A 15207-nucleotide genomic window follows, 5' to 3' on the forward strand; every position below is an offset into this window, starting at 1 on the left:
ACAATTCCCGCACCTCACGAGAAAACGTTAAGTCAGCCTTTTCACGCTCACAAATAATTTAACCAAGGAGGCTAAATTATACCCACGTTGAGAGGAGAATTTTGAAGTAAAGGATATATGAAAAACAAGTAAGGTCGGGAAACTTTCTTTGTATATATGAAAGGGAAAACTTTACAATCTCTCTAAGGAATAAATTCACTCAACTCTACATGATTTACAAATGAGATTTCTACCTCTATTTATAGGCAAAACTTAAACCTCCTTAAGATCAAGTGGCCTTACTTTACAACCTATGCTTAGTTGTTTACAACTCGTTCTTAGTTGTCATCAAGTGGATTTGTTTACAACTTTCCTTGCAAGTTGTCGCCAACTCGATCTTAGCTTGCATAGAAGATATTATTCTTGCCAACTCGTGCTTAGCTTGCACCTTTGATAATATCTTCGCCAACTCGCGCTTAGCTCGTATCTTTGATAATATCTTGCAAGTGGCACAAGTGGACAAGTTGTGCAAGTTGCCTACTTGCACCCCAAAATATCCCGCTGCAGGTTCATGTATTTTTCCTCCAAAATGATGGGGTCGGGATCTAGAAAAACCTCATGAAAGTCCCGAAAAGTTACACCATTTTAGGCAGCCTGCATTCTGCCCATTCCATCCTATTGCAGCGTGCGGTTCACGCTATTTTACGGCCACTACCGGGATGGATCGAACGCGACCGCGTGGAGCGTAAGTGCGAGCTCTACTAAGGAGTGCGCGGGGGCCAGTGATATTGCCAAGTTGTATACTCGAGGGCTGAATGTCTCGACGACTATTATCTCGAGGACATTTTGAATCTTATAATTCCATTCTGAGGTATAGTCCCCAGGGTTATATGGTCTTCAGGGTGTTTATCCCGAGGACTCTACTCTATCTCCTAAGCCCATAAGTCCTCAGGTTAAGTACTCAAGCACTATCCTTCCAACCAAACTCTTTACCTGAGCCCATAATAAGTCTTACCTTCTGAGGATTTCAATGTGATTCAAACATCTCCACCCAGGACTCCTACGTCCACAAGAACTCTATGTCAACAATAGTATCATTGGTCATACAATTATATTACAAATAGTATACTTCTCTCAGGCAAGATTCTATTAAGATAAGAACGTCCAACTTATTCAATCCTACTAGGAGTGCACTACCTACCGCTATAAATACAGGACCAATTTCCAGCATATATTCATCTTTACATCCCTTTTCTGACTTCAGCATTGGAGGGGCGACGAGCACACACCTCATTGCCTTTGTTTTAGGTATTTGGAAGGCTTTGTTCGTGTCGTCTTCAATCATCATCCACGGAATCCGCCAGGTACCACTTTTGGTAGCATCAGTAAACAATGTCCATAAATTGCACAGTATCTTCATGGAAAGCTATACCACAAGTTGATAATCAGCAGCATTATAATCTTGAGTGGCGAATGCATTTCAGATTGAAGGGTGAAGAATGTCTTCGGCCAGAGACAAATGGTGCCATTCTTGAGGAGCGCGATGATTTTAGATCCCAGTCTTCGACATTCTTTGGGAAACATGTGTTGAAGAGGAATTGACCAAGAACTCCGTGGGCACTGATTTTGGGCGGGCTTGATAATAGATGTATATGAGAATCTTTATGTTCATCATGCACAGAACCAACATGTCTATCCTCATGATATTCTATAGAACAGGGCACAAGAAAATGGTCATTCAAGCGATGGGGAATAGTCTGGAAGCTGTAATTTGATCCTGTCGCTGCTTTTTTCAAAATGCCAAATGGTTCAGATATGTCATAATGTGTGCCTTCCTAGCCCATCTTCTCCCCCTTCAAGTTTCCGTATTCGTTGGGAATAAATTACAGATGCTTTCCCAATCAATTTAGTCAAGACAGCCTTGTATTCAACTGGGAAGTGTCGAAAATGACCTGTCTAATATGACACGTGAGAAGTACCCTATTAAGAACACATGATATTTAATGCATGGTTGTTGGGAAACCATAATGTTACAGCATACTAGTTACCGATGAAATGAAAATAAACTACAATGCTTGCTTATCTTAGGAATGGCAACGGGGCGTGTTCGGATTGGGGCAACCCCTTGCCCCATTTAATACTCGCATATTTATTTATTTTAAAATTTATTTTATTACCCCCATTCATTAAAGTGAGATAATAACATAGTTATTAAACTTTTTAATTAATTTATTTATTTTTAAACGATAAATTATTCAAATATATTTATATTTGGTAAACTAAAATTTTTATTGTTTATCATTTTCCGTAAATAACCTTAATTGTCATCTTCCATTTAAAGTATTGAATTCTTAAAAAATTAATTAATTAATTAATTAAACGGGGCGGGGAGGGACGGGGTCCTTGTTATCCGAACCTATCCTGGTAAAATCCCCTATCTCATCCCCGACCCAAATATCTGGTTAAGAGGGTAATTCCCGTTCCATTTCGGGGTAGAACCCACGGATATCGGGTTTGACAATTTTTTTTACCATCCCTAAATGCAGAAAAGAAAAGACTCCAATAACCCTCACAAGAAAAGGTATTGGAAGGTAACCACAATTTCTTGTGTGTGGTTTTGTTGTTCCATCTCCCCCTACGTCCCGTTTGGTTTGGTTGCCGCTGATTTGCTGAGGAAGAGGGGCGGCCTTGGATCCTAGACATCCACCTTTTTAGGTTAGTTTTTTGCCTTTATCTCTTCCACAATGGCCTTTTAGTAGTTTTTTGTTGCATATATTTGGCATTTTGGAGTGGCTTATGCTAAAAAAAAATAAGCTCGAAATGCGTGGATTGTTTTTAATGTAGGTGGGTCCTTGATAGCACCCAAAGCTTCTATGAAAAATGTTTGAAAACACTTCTTAAACTTCTAGGAAAAATAGTTTTCCCCCCTCTTTTTCTCTCTTGGAAACTCTTTCTTTAGTATGTAAAAGCTCTTACTTTTGGTGTGAGAAAAAAATGAGTGAAATGAGGTTTCTATTTATAGGTAAATATCTTATAACCTAAAGCAAATGAAGAGTCAAATTTCATTTAAGAGAGAGAACATGGGAGTCATTTAAATTTGAGGTTAAATGCTTCAATTTAGTGGGGTTTTTATTACCAAAAACGTGGGTGGCCCTTTGAGAAAATAATTGATGAAAATAAATATTTAAATTCTAGAGAAAAACGAGAATTTTCATTTCAGGCAGTTTCGATCGACCGATTGACACTGCACAGCTTTCAGTGTTTCTATCATAACTTCTTCTCCCGATATCTGATTGAGGTAATTCAAAGTGCATTGGAAAGCTAACTCAAAGAGTTACAACTTTTATTTAGATATCATTTTCCAAATCGAATATTTCCTATGTCGAAAATGGGTCTCAAATGAGACTAAAAAGCTGAAGTATACTTTAGTCATCCAATATTTATGTCTTAGTGCCACTAAGGTATCTAGAATTATTTGGGGTTCTACAGTTTTTCATTTTTTCTTTTGGGAACAAATATGTAATTTGGAAAATAAAAAAGTAATTTTTAAATCATGAATTATATATAAAAAAACTAGGTAAAAAATTTAAACCCTCCTCCTTTATCCAGGCTTGGGACCGGCTACTTAAATTTAGAGCATGCGGAGTTAAAAATTGTGTTGTTTGTTTGTTTATTCGTGTACAATTTTTTAAAGAAAATTTAAAACAGAATTAAAAATTATTTTTTCAAGCAACGCTGCGTTACCCCTTGCATATAATTTTCGAAGAAAATCCCTTCTAAAAATTGAAAGGATAATCGAATGCCCTTTCAATTGTCAGAAATCTTCACTTCGAAAATTATATAGAAGTCTTTCACTTCAAATATTATATATAATCTTCGAAGTGAAAGACTTCTGACAATTGAAAGGGTAATCATTCGATTACCCCTTCAATTTTCAGAAGGAATTTACTTCAAAAATTATATGCAAAGGTACGCACAGCGTAGTTCGAGAAAAGAATTTAAAATGTAGATATAATCGTAATAATAGTATCAAGTACTAACAAAAATTTAACTAAATTGGTGGAAAGGAATTTTTTTTTATATTTTTTAAACTAAAAGAGAAAAAAATAAAAATGAAATCTTAATTTTTTTTTTATTTTTCTTTTTAAAATACATAAAATATAACCCTCCTCCTTTATCCGGACTTGGGACCGGCTACTTAAATTTTCAGTGGACGCAGTTAAAAATTGTACACGAACAATTTTTTGTTGCATGTACAATTTTTTAAAGAAAATTAAAAGTAACGATAAGAAAAGAAAAGTTTCATCAATATAATTAAATCAAATATCACTTACTTGACGACATGCAATTTCGACATATTTATCTTGTAGTCGAAAATGAGCGTCCTGTCAATCCTTAACGCACATTAACGCTTCTAAAATATCTTCTTTCAGTCGGCTCCTGACCTCGCTCAAAACTCTTTACCTGCACTAAAAGCAGACTCCGAAGCAACAGTGCTAACCGGAGGTGTCAGCAGATTTTTTGCAATCGCAGATATAACTAGCCAACGTCGTTCATACCTTCGCCAGAATTCAATTATTTCGTCTGAACTTTTTTTAATTGTTTTATCTATTGACATATTCTGGTTGAAATAATCAATTAATTCAGCAAGCAATGTATTATGGTTTGAGCCCGTAAATGTATGATGAGAATGAGATACAGATGGTGACGACATGGCAGTGGTAGTGGCAGTGGTAGTAGATGAACACGTTGCAGATGAATCAAATCTATACGAATTAATGCCTTGAAATAAATTAAATATTTCTGCATCTTCTTCAATTTCAGTGGAAGGAGTAGGTGCAGATGATGCCCGACTAATATTGGTACCCATTCGGTTCGCATATAATTCATACATTTCACATAATATTTGCTCTAAATTTCTATATGTGATAGGTGTATTAAATGTTAAGGCGTTTGAAATTTGATCAATTATATATTTAGTTCCCGATAAATTATATTAGGGGTCCATCACGCATGCTAAAGGAAATAACATAGGCAAATCTTCGCAATATTCTCTAAATTTTAATTCCATAGCAATTATAATTTCACTAAAATCGGGGTCATTTCTGTATTTATGAAATGTTCTTACAATTATATAAAGACGTTTAAGCACCATACAGCTGGTGGGATAGTAAACGTCCAATAAAATCTTAGTGGTTTCATAAAAAGATGTCAAAATTTTTTTTAACTTTCAAAGTTAAATGCCAATTACGTTCAGTCAACATACCCTTGTCATCACTTCTAACATGTCTATTGTTATAAAAGTCAGTTATTAAATGTTCAAAACCTTCACATGACTTTAATAACAAGCAAGTAGAGTTCCACCTATGACCTACATCGCTAACAAATGTTTTAGCATTTTGCACTCCTATTTCGGCACAATAATTCTCAAATGCTTGTTTTCTACTTGGAGAGATTGTGATATATATTAGTTCATTCCTAATATTTTGAAGTTCATCCTTTATATATTTTAAACCATTTTGGACAATTAAATTCAAAATATGACATACACAACGAATATGAAACAAATACCCACCAAAATCAGGTTGTAGTACCCTATACAATTTTTCAGCAACTACTTTATTTACACTAGCATTATCGAAAGTAAATGAACGAATTTTACCTTCGCATTGATATTCTCTAACAATACTAATAATAGCATTAAATATATTATTTGCGTTGTGAGCAAATTCAATAATTCTAAAAACAATAATTTTTTTATGCATGCACCAAAGTGGGTCTATATAATGTGCAGTTGCAACTATATATGCTCTTTTATTAATCCCTTCCCATATATTTGAAGTTAAAGATATGACACCCCCATATTTTTGCAAATTCATAATTAATTATTGTTTTGTTGAAGTAAAATATTGTATTGTATCGGAATGAAGAGTGTTTCGACTTACCCCAACGTACCTTAGCTACAGATATTCTTTTACATACGAGACGTAGTGTTGGTTGTCAATCAATGCCAAAGGCAACTCAGCACCAGCAACAAGTTTCACCATTCCAGTTCAAGCTTTCTCCTCCGAATACACCCATGTGGATAGAGGTGCAGTAGAACCACCGGCGTCTGGACTGTCAAATTGCAATTGTGTTTGACAGCCTGGAATAAGTCCGTGTTTGGCCGCACATACTTTGTAATGACGGTTGAGATGGTTGGTACCAATTCCTCTTTGCCATGCCAATCTTTGTTGGCAGTATCTACATACTGCTTTGGATTCTTGGACTCCATTGACGATTTTTCCTGTTGAAATCAATTTAAAGTGATCCCAACAGTTTGCTTGTTTTTTCCCCTTTAGCTTTCCCCTCGCATCAAGAATGTTTAATTCGGCCTCTTCTTCCTGATCGTGTTTCGCTTCGGGGATGTCAATATCATCCAAATTAATTGGATAATTTGGATTGTCGCTTACATGATGATGAAGATCCAAATCTGGAATATCTTCAGGTAGGGATACGTCATTTAGACCTTCAAATTGATTCTGAAATTGACTTTGCGGTGTCATAGGCGATTCATTTCCTTCCACACCAAACAAGTTTTCGACAAATGAGAGTGGATCCATTTATTTAGTTGTAATAAGTAATAACTAGTAGAAGAATAATTGTATAAATGTAATGAGAAATGAAAATTAGATGAAATTTCAATAAATATAGTGAAAACTGAAAAATGAGAATTGGATATTGTATAAATTGTATATAAAAATTGCACAACTATCAACACAATACAAGAAAGTTGAGAGAGATAATTGAGAGTTGAAAGTGAATTGTAGAAAATTTTGTGGCTAAAAGGCACTATTTATAGAAGAAGAAAAGAAAAAAAAAATAAAATATATATACATAAGGACCAAAACGGTCATTGAAAAAATTCAATGACCGTTAACGGTAAAAAAAAAAAATTTAATTAGGGGACTGAAACGGTCACTGACTTTTGTCAGTGACCGTTGATAAAGTGATCGAAACGGTCACTTTTTAAAAAATGTGACCATTTCGGTCACATTTAAAAATGACCCCACGAGCTTGGGCTCGTTTGGAACGAGTCACGAGCTGGTTCCAAATGAGCCACGAGCTTTTTCAACGAGCCGCTCGCGGGCTCGTCGCGAGCGGCTCGCCCACCGAACTGGCCCGCTCGACTCGTGCTCGGGTTCGTGTTTTTACGAACCCGAGCCGTCCACGAGCTCCTTTTTCGCGAACCGAACGGACAATCCGACGAGCCGCTCAGCCTATTTGCCACCCCTAGTGCTTAGTTTGAAGCATAAGCCACCCAAAACATGCTCACAGGTCACAATACGCTCAATCTGAACCCTGTCGGCTTCCCCTTCCGACATACTGGTTACGACCACCTAGACGTGGGCAGATACCTTACCTTATCCTGAAAGTTCAACCCCCGGTATCCCCATTGGCTGGTCTATTGGCAGATTTGCTTAGTGAATTGACCAACTAATATTAATAAGAAAATTGCAACTAAGAGTCCTTTTGGCCTTTGGTTCCCAGCCTTCTATTTTCTACATTAAGGATCCTTTTGGGAACCTATCATTCAAATTAAGCATTAAATTTCATTCAAAACACAAAATTTCCCTCACACTAATTAAGAAAAAATACATAAATATAAGAACAAAATTTTGAAAAAAAATATGGAAGAACTTAAAAGTCAAAAAAAAACTAAACTTCTTGGCCTTTAAAGTCGCATAAATATGGATTATTGTTGGCTCTTCACTCCTTTGACTCCAATATAGGATTGTTACATCGTGGCGAGTGATTAGGTTGTGTCAAAATTCTTGTGATCTCAAACAGCAAAGGTGCTTCCCAAAAGGGTTTCTTTCATCTTGAGATCCTATCTTGTGAAACATCTGTTTCCTAATTTTCTCTTTTTAAAAAGAGTTGTAAATTCTTTTTAAAGACAGTAGTAAGCAGAAGGGTGACTAGATGGTAAGGGAGAGAAGGGAGGGAAATGAAGGGCGTGGCTGATTAATGGAATCTTGGGACGGATTTTTCTTTCAATTTTAAGATTCATTTTTATTATTATTATTATTTTTTTTTTTTTTTGGGTCTACCACTTTTTTCTAAACTATATAAAGATTACATCACGCTTGTGAATAAAGTTCTTCAAATCTACACATACACATATCTCAAACTGTCCCACTTCTCACTAGGTCTACCAAGATCAGAGGACTCTCACAATTGAACGTTTCTTAACTACACACAGCATGAACAAACTGTCAAAATCATCTTTATGTTCAATTGAGGCCACCTCCACTTATCAGTGCATATTCACATTTCTTATATTATCCATTCGAGTGTTGTAACACAATTATCTAACTTATGGATATTTTGCATTTTAAGAACCCCAACAGTCAATATCATAAAAAAAATGGCAAGACTAATAACTGATACATAAAACTGATTTTTTAACCTTATAGAGAGATCTTCCACCCTCTTCAACTCCTCATTTCTTGTTACTAAATGAAACGCAAATACTTAAAGCAACCACCTTTTGGGACAATATGATCCTTTGCACTGACTCCACTATTATCCATATTCCTACAATCAGCAGAAGGGCTTCCATGTGCTCCATCTCAGCCTCCTTAATTGAGAACCTCTAAATTCCAAAGTACTCCTTCAAGGTCTTAAATTATGATTTGATGACATCCGATTCTCATCTATCAAAACACTGTCATTCGTGACTACAATTTGTCAAGGAACCTCATTTTGGATGTCTCATAAGCTCAAAGATCTTAAGGCAGAGGATTGATGCCAGCCTCGGTGTAACGAAATTCTCTATTACTAATGCCACTTCTTATGCTCAAGACTGCTCCATCATACATATCCTATATAATATTGATATATTTAAATTTCTTGTGTATAATTATTCAAATTTGAAGATCCAATGAATTGGGTATTTGTATGAACATCCTGACCATTAGACCTCCTTGTAACATAGCCTACAGGTACTATATCTCCATTATCAGGCCTTTCACAAAGACATTCCCTCCTGTGCAAGGAATCCTTTTAGTCGATCACATTTACTTTTAACTCCTTTCAGTCTACTATGTCAGAAGCATGGACTTACGCCCCACGCGGTCGCGTTCGATCCATCCCGGTAGCGGCCGTAAAATAGCGTGAACCGCACGCTGCAATAGGATGGAATGGGCAGAATGCAGGCTGCCTAAAATGGTGCAACTTTCCAAGACTTTCATGAGGTTTTTCTAGGTCCCGACCCCGCCATTTTGGAGGAAAAATACATGAACCTGCAGCGGGATATTTTGGGGTGCAAGTAGGCAACTTGCACAACTTGTCCACTTGTGCCACTTGCAAGATATTATCAAAGATACAAGCTAAGCGCGAGTTGGCGAAGATATTATCAAAGTGCAAGCTAAGCACAAGTTGGCAAGAATAAATATCTTCTATGCAAGCTAAGATCGAGTTGGCGACAACTTGCAAGGAAAGTTGTAAACTTATCCACTTGATGACAACTAAGAACGAGTTGTAAACAACTAAGCATAGGTTGTAAAGTAAGGCCACTTGATCTTAAGGAGGTTTAAGTTTTGCCTATAAATAGAGGTAGAAGTCTCATTTGTAAATCATGTAGAGTTGAGTGAATTTATTCCTTAGAGAGATTGTAAAGTTTTCCCTTTCATTTATACAAAGAAAGTTTCCCGACCTTACTTGTTTTTCATATATCCTTTACTTCAAAATTCTCTTCTCAACGTGGGTATAATTTAGCCTCCTTGGTTAAATTATTTGTGAGCGTGAAAAGGCTGACTTAACGTTTTCTCGTGAGGTACGGGGATTGTCAAGCGTTAAGGCCGCACGGTTCTAGTTGTTCGGGTGTAACGAAACTAGGTCCGTGACAATGGTCTCCACAAGGGAAAGTCTAAAAGCCTGTAAAAGCAGATGGAAGTAGTTACCTTCACCCTTCCAGTTGCTAATCAAGGGATAGGAATATCAGACGCTGGGTATCTCTAAAACATTTAATCTTTTGATACTTGTGATAAATGTAAAAGCACAAACAGAAGGAAAAGAGTTTGGACACAGAACGATAAAGAAACAAATATACTGACAAGTAGAGAAGCATATCTACATGGGGTGAGCTAATCCACTTCACCTATTTAACATCAGCACCAAGGTCTTTTAGCCTTTGGACAAAATTGCAAATAATCTGAATTGGAGCAAGATCATCATCTTCTGAGCAAAAAATGACATATGGTGCCCCCATGCTCTGATATCAATCACAGTAACAGCAAATGATCAAGTATAATGATAGAAACGACTCTAAGTTATGTCTGATGGATGCTTACAACAGTGGAATACAGAGTCTGCCAATACTCAGCACGCTTTGATTCAAATCTGTCAAGAAAGAATGTATCCAGACTGGAAGAGAGGCCATTTGCAATCCATGATACTATGAGTGGAGGGCGAGACATTTTGAGAACAGTTGGGTGAAGAACAAAACGAGTACCCAAGTCACTTGTAAAATCTACTGGACTGGAATCAAAGATGTAGCCAGCAACACAATCTCAAACTAGTTGGTAGTCATCCTTCACAGGAAGAGGTCATCAGGTTAGCCAATCCTTTTAATAAAGTTTTCCATTTAGACAATACAAATGACTACTCATTTCTTGTAAAACAAGAATGTAGAGATCTATGTGAGCTATTTTATGTATGAAATTTGGCTACCATACACCACGGATCTTTTGTCCAAACTTCAAAGTGTTCCAAAAATAGTTGAACGGAATACATAAATCACAATACAGAAGCACACAAATCTGTAGGATGATTATATGCATCTTCCAAAATAGCATGATATTAGATGATTGGTGATAAATTAAAGTATACCACATTAGCTTGCTCTTCAAATTTACCCTCAATTATCTGCAGCCAAAAGAAATAGGATGAAACTGTACTTGAGAGTAATACATTTAAATAAATATATAAAAAAAAAATATTTAGCCACTGTCTCGTTTTGCTAAAAATCATATTTTTAATAGATTTTTATATAAGTGAGTTATTTGTCACTGACCTTATGTTTCTACCTTTGATTACTCACTGAAATTTAAGATATCGAGTTTTGATCACTAAACTTATCAAAGCATTGGACGTTACTTACTAACTTAACATTCGTTTCAATTTTTTGACGAAATTATTGACATGGCAATAGAATATATACGTGGCGCCTCGTCACACCGTTAACAAATTGTTAAGTCTTCGATTGCTCACCAAACTTTGAAAAATATCTTTAATTACTCATTAAACTTTGAAAAACATCTTCAAGTACTCACTAAATCTGAAAAACGTCCTCGATTGCTTACTAAACTTTTATATGGTCAAATTTTGGCCACTAAACTTATAAAAATGAAGTCAACCTATTGTTCGTTAAAAAATATATAGCATAATCTCATAGGTCGCGTAAAAGTGATAAAGTGGACAAACAAATTCGAATTGTCGATTCAAAGAGAAATGATTACTCAATTACATAATAGTTAACTTTAATTTTAACATTTTATTGTAGAATCTTAAGTTATTTTCATCATTTGAAAAATTCATATTTATTGTATGTTTCGTTGTTAAAATTATATTAATATTTAGATTTTGCAACTAAACGCACAATAAATTTAATTAAATGAATTTCATTCACTTTTTGTCCTTCCAAAAAATGGATTGTGTTTCTTTACAAAAATTCAAATTTTAATTAACTTTATTGTGTGTTTCGTTGTAAATTCCATTGAATTAAATTTTTTATGTTTCGTTGCAAAATTCAAATATTAATTTAATTTTAACAATGAAACACACAATAAATTTGAATTTTTCAAGTGATGAAAATAGCTTAAAATTCTACAAAATATATTAAAATTAAATTTAGCTAATGTGTGATTAAGTAATCATTTCTCGTTGAATCGTCAATTTGAATTCGTTTGTCCATTTTATTACTTTAACGCGACCTGCGCGATTGTGCTACATATTTTTTAATGAACAATAGGTCAACGTCATTTTTATAAGTTTAGTGGCCAAAATTCAGCCACCTCAAAGTTTAATCAAAGACATTTTTCAAAGTTTTGTAAGTAATCGAAGACGTTTTTTAAAGTTTAGTAAACAATTAAAAATATTTTTCAAAATTTGATGAGCAATCAAAGACGTAACAATTTGTTAATGGCGTGACGAGGCATCACATGTATATTTCGCTAGCCACGTCACTAATTCCATCAAAGAATTTAAACAAATGTTAAGGTAGTGAGTAATGTCCAATGTTTTGATAAGTTTAGTGGCCAAAAATTGACATTTTAAACTTCAATGAGTAATCGAAGACGAAGACATAACTTCAGTGACCATTGGGACTATTAGCTCGATATAAGTTGTTGAAATGTGTGATTTAAATGTAAACAAGAGTTGTGGGTCCATGAAAGTGGGGTTAAAACTAATTCTTGACTTCGATTTAGATTTTTATGAAATTTTTAGCTCAACCAAAAGGGACCTAATCTTAACATTTTCACCGTAGAATGATATCCACCTTAAGAAACTTATACATGCAAGCCTTTGGGCCACCAGAAAAAAGATGCAAAAACAACGGGCCATGGTCTGATTTTTAGCTCCTTCATAAGAAAATAAAATCAACACAAGTGTGAGAATAACTCAAAATAATCGCTAACCCAACAAATTTTAATCTCGTTAAACCAACAAGCCTTTCACTTCCTTTTCTTTTGGGAGAAGAGACAGAAAAATGAAGACAATCACAGTCTCTAAACAATTTTATCTTACTAATGTTAAAGAAGCTGCTCCAAGATTAAGTCAATCCACATAAGATAAAACAGAAAATTTGAACCAATTTATAAATATCAGATTCTCATTGTTTCTTAGAAAAGCTCTTATCTTTTAAACAGGTCTAAAATTTCAATCTTAGGAGCACTATAGCCTAAAAGATGTGTAGCAGATACAACATGAGTTGATTTTTCAAAGAGATTTTTAAATAGAGAGAGTGAACATAGATGTGACACTGTGTAGAAGAGCTAGATAAGGTAGATTCGATTCATGACTAACCTGAACAAGATCACTGACAATTTCTAGTGCCAATGATGCAGCTTTATCAGGAAAGAATCTGTAAGCATAACCCCCACAAAATTGAGAATTAAATTATATGTTACTAAAACTTACACACTAGAATATGCTTTGGGTAAATTGTATGTCCGTCCCAAGTATTCATCTTGAGTTTAAAAGCAATTGTAACAGTTTGTCTCCTATGTGGCACTTAAATTGATCAAATTTCCCTTCCAATCTAATGTCAAAATTTGCTTTTAATTTTCTCAGGATAGTATGCTGTCCATACTTGAGATATCAACATAGGTATCCAAATAGAGAATATGTGGATCAACATAAGAAGAATTTGAGTCCAATAACAAGAAGACCGTGTCTTGTTACCACATTCTTTATGAAGCAAGTTCATTATTAATCCATTGGAGATCGTGAAAGTATAAGTTTGAATTTCCATATGGAAAAGGGGCTCCCTTGACAATATGTTCTGCAAAGTACTAGTTTTCTTTTCTCCCCAGTGTCCAGGTAACAGATACGCTGAGACCTTTTTTCAAATTTCATCATCCTAGACTGAAAGATAATACGGAGCAGCATTTTAGCCAATCCAGTTTACTTTCCTCATCTACTTAAAACACGCAAACCAGACCTAGAATCAGATGTAAATGTTTACCAATTCCTCTAAGAAATAGACAATGTTAGTCCATTCCTATAGCAAGGTAGGGGAATTTATTTTTCATAGCATAAATCATGAAAAGCAACATGGAGATGTCAAAAAACCAGCATTCATCATTCAAACTTACGAAATTCGCTGAAGAACAATCATACTACAAGGATAATTTTTCATTAAAATGAGATCAAAATTTATTCATAACAAGCATCCATGTAGATTCATAGATCCAATAGTTTAAGCATTCATTTCGTTTCTCCTAAGTCACAATAAATGCAATCTTAGAATGAAACATAATGTAGAACAGTAATTCCACCAGAAATACAAAATGATATTCTGCACATTTAATATACAGCGTGTCACTACCAACCAAAATTACATTAAGGGGCAAGAATATTCAACAAATTGATTATAATGCTCCATCAAATTCATTTTCCTTTCTATGCATACTTAACAAAACATTCAAATTCATGAACCTTATCAACCCCAACTACCTTATCCATTGCTCAGCGACAAACCCAGAATTTAGAATTGAAGTAGGAGGACATCCACAAGGCTCCCCACCCATGTGGGACAACTCAGATAACAGAAAACATACCAAAGTTAAAAATAAATAATAAATAATAATAATAATAATAATAAATCAGAACCAGAACCAGAATCCCAAGTGTGAAATTGATGGGAAAATATGAAATTGAGCTTACAAATTGAGGAATTGGGAGTGGCAAACTAGGGAATTCCAGCCAAGGGAGGAATAAAGATCAACATATTTCTTCTGTCCTGACTGGACATCCATGCAAGCACCACCACCATTCCTTCCACTTTCCCTCTCTCCTTTCTTCCCCAATAATTTCTTCCCCGAATCCCCACATCTTTGCCCTTTCCTACCTCACTTTCCACAGGGAAAAACAGAAGCCAAGAAAATGAAACAAATTTTCTCGGAAAAAATAGTCTTTCTGTCCGTTAAAGTGCGAAATTGTCTAGGGCGACTGAGTCACTGACAATGAAAGGGAGTTTTCTTCTGAGAAAAATTGCATCCTTTTATACATGGGGTGCCATGCCTCGGCAAAAGGTGGGATTTTTTCCCTCTAATTATTGAAGAATCATGCTAAACTCCCTTGCTCACTGCTCACGGGGTGGAGATCACGAGCGCACGTTTTTTAAATTCACTGAGGTTGGCTAATTTTGTGAAATGTGTAAGCCATTTTGTCAACAAATTTTTGTACAAATATCTTTATCTAATATTGAATATTTGAATTTGAGTGTACGAGTCTCAACTGCCATTGCATGGTAGGAGTTGGTTAGAGGAAATATCTTCCAATAGTCTAAAAATAATGACAATTTGTAAAAATAGGCTAAGAAATGAAAACATTTGAAAAATAGTCTTCAAACAATAATCTTTCCAAAAATACCCCTTACAGAGAAATTGCAATCAAAGCCACCACAATGTATAAAAACCTTCAAATAGGTCCCCAAAGAGATATAGATCATAAATCTTTAAT

At 35.1% G+C, this 15207-nt stretch overlaps 1 long non-coding RNA gene and 1 pseudogene across 1 annotated transcript in view; both read right to left on the reverse strand.

Annotated features, from left to right (window-relative positions):
• LOC111408805 overlaps positions 1–9868 on the reverse strand; it is an 18894-nt gene extending 9026 nt beyond the window's left edge. The window contains exons 1-2 of the long non-coding RNA XR_002705365.1: positions 9856–9868; positions 7864–7865 (exon numbers count right to left, since the gene is read on the reverse strand). This is a non-coding gene — a long non-coding RNA (uncharacterized LOC111408805). The remainder of the gene's footprint in view (positions 1–7863; positions 7866–9855) is intronic.
• Positions 9869–11833: 1965 nt separating this feature from the next.
• LOC111408804 lies at positions 11834–14970 on the reverse strand (annotated as a pseudogene).
• Positions 14971–15207: the final 237 nt, after the last annotated feature.

Source organism: Olea europaea, chromosome 14 (genome assembly GCF_002742605.1).
Source record: "Olea europaea var. sylvestris chromosome 14, O_europaea_v1, whole genome shotgun sequence".
Lineage (NCBI taxonomy): Eukaryota > Viridiplantae > Streptophyta > Magnoliopsida > Lamiales > Oleaceae > Olea > Olea europaea.